We start from the raw sequence: 2,181 nt of genomic DNA, 5'->3' as shown, positions 1-2,181 counted from the left end.
GCTGCATGGCTTCAGCAAGGCCGTATGTGAGCTTGTCATTTCCAACCCTCAAAGTTAGCTCTCCGCCTTCCATGTCAATCAATGCCTTGAAAGTTCGCAAGAACGGTCTCCCAAGTATCAAGGGTACATCCGCATCCTCATCGACGTCTAGCATTACAAAGTCAACCGGAAAAATGTACTTGTCCACCTTGACAAGAACGTCTTCAATGATGCCTCTAGGATGTCGCACTGTTCGGTCCGCTAGTTGCAAAGTCATCCGAGTAGGCCTAGGCTCGCCCAAGCCTAGCTTTTGAAAGAAGGTGTATGGCATAACGTTGATACTGGCCCTTGAGTCCGCCAATGCCATTTTCCTCACCTAGATTGCCAATATTACATGGAATGATGAAGCTTCCCGGGTCTTTCTTCTTGTTCGGCATGTTTTTTTGCAATACCGCCGAGCATGAAGCATCTAAAATCACTGAAGCACTTTCCTCTAACTTCCTCTTGTTAGTCAATAAGTCTTTCAAGAACTTCGCATACTTAGGCATTTGGGCCAATGCCTCAACAAAAGGAATATTAATGTGGAGTTACTTGAACAAACACAGGAACTTCTTGTACTGTTCATCCCCTTGGTCATTTTTCAATCTAGAGGGATATGGGATTCTTGGCTTGAAAGGTGGGGGTGCCACCTCTTTCTCTTTGCTTGTTCCCTCTTCTACCTCTATAACCTCGGGTGCGTGTTCTTTTGGCTTCTCACTTGGAAGCCTACCTTCAACCTCACGACCACTTCTCAAGTGATCTCCTTCATGTGCTCTCTAGGGTTGGTCTCTATATTGGTCGGCAAGCTACAATGTGGCCTTTCAGAGAAAGACTTCGCAATTTACCCCACCTAATTTTCAAGGTTATGCAAAGAGCCGGTGTGGTTGCGAAGTGTAGCCTCGACTGATTCAAACCTTGTATTTGCAGATTGCACAAATCTAGTCAAGTGCTTCTCTAAGTTATTCATTCGGGTTTCCAAACCTGAGACTCTGTTTTCCACTCTGTCAAGTGGCCCCATAGCCTTTTGTGTACCCTGATTACTCCATGAGAAATTGGGATGATTCTTCCAACCCGGATTGTAGGTATTGCTATATGGGTTTCCTTGAGGTCTCATGCCATTACCTACAAAATCAATGTTCAACACCGAAGAAACATCACCGATAAAGATCGGGCAATCGGAGGGAGCATGTCCTCCACCACACCCGGTGCAATTAGTCACGGCCGCCACTCTATTTAAAGTTAGAAGATCTAACTTCTTAATCAAAATTTACACTTGAGACGCCAATGAAGTTACAACATCTATTTCATGGAGACCGGCCACTTTTTTCTTATCCCTAGCATTCCATTGGTAGCTGTTTAACCCCATTTCATCAATTAACTGACGGGCCTCATCGGGGATCTTGCTACCTAAGGTACCTCCTACTGCCGCATCCAAGAGTTGCCTTGCACTCGGGTTCAAACCATTATAAAAGGTATGAACAATCATCCACTCCAGGAATCCGTGTTGCGGGTACTTTCTCAGGAGCTCCTTGAACCTTTCCTATGTCTCGAATAGAGACTCCAATTCCAACTGAACAAAGGATGAGATCTCATTCCTAAGCTTTGCTGATTTTCCAGGAGGGAAATAACGGGCCAGAAAAGCTTCTACCATCTCCTCCCACGTGGTAATTGACGCTCTAGGTAATGAGTGTAACCATTGCTTCGCTCTCCCCTTTAGGGAAAATGGGAAGGCTCGCAATTTGATTGCATCATCCGTCACGCCGTTTATCTTCAGCATATCACACACCTCAAGAAAGCTCTCTATATGACTGTTTGGATCTTCATTGGCAAAACCATTGAATTGTGTGGATTGCTGCAACATGTGGATGAACACCGACCCTCAGTTCAAAGTTCTGAGCTATAATTGGGGGACGCACAATACTCGACTGTGTCCCCAACACTGAAGGTCTGGCATAATCGGATAATGTTCGTAGTTGCTCACACTTCCAAATCAGCTAAATTAGACTGTTCTTGCACAGGCTCTTTCCCTTTTCTTCTAAGTGTACGTTCAAGCTCAGGATCTCCTTCAATCAATATTGAGAGATTCCCTCGGGTCATAACTTGGAGCTGCACCCAAAAAGAAAGAAAAAGAAATCAGAACGATGATAGAATAAGAAGATATGA

General features: G+C 44.7%; 1 non-coding gene across 1 annotated transcript; it reads left to right on the top strand.

The window, feature by feature from the left end:
* Positions 1-1,514: 1,514 nt before the first annotated feature.
* Positions 1,515-1,621, top strand: LOC120254616. Its single transcript, XR_005534679.1, has one exon. It is a non-coding gene; the product is annotated as a small nucleolar RNA R71 (small nucleolar RNA).
* Positions 1,622-2,181: the final 560 nt, after the last annotated feature.

Source organism: Dioscorea cayenensis, unplaced genomic scaffold (assembly GCF_009730915.1).
Source record: "Dioscorea cayenensis subsp. rotundata cultivar TDr96_F1 unplaced genomic scaffold, TDr96_F1_v2_PseudoChromosome.rev07_lg8_w22 25.fasta BLBR01000533.1, whole genome shotgun sequence".
NCBI lineage: Eukaryota > Viridiplantae > Streptophyta > Magnoliopsida > Dioscoreales > Dioscoreaceae > Dioscorea > Dioscorea cayenensis.
The sequence above is the reverse complement of the archived record's forward strand: the minus strand, read 5'-3'. Positions and strand labels throughout refer to the sequence as shown.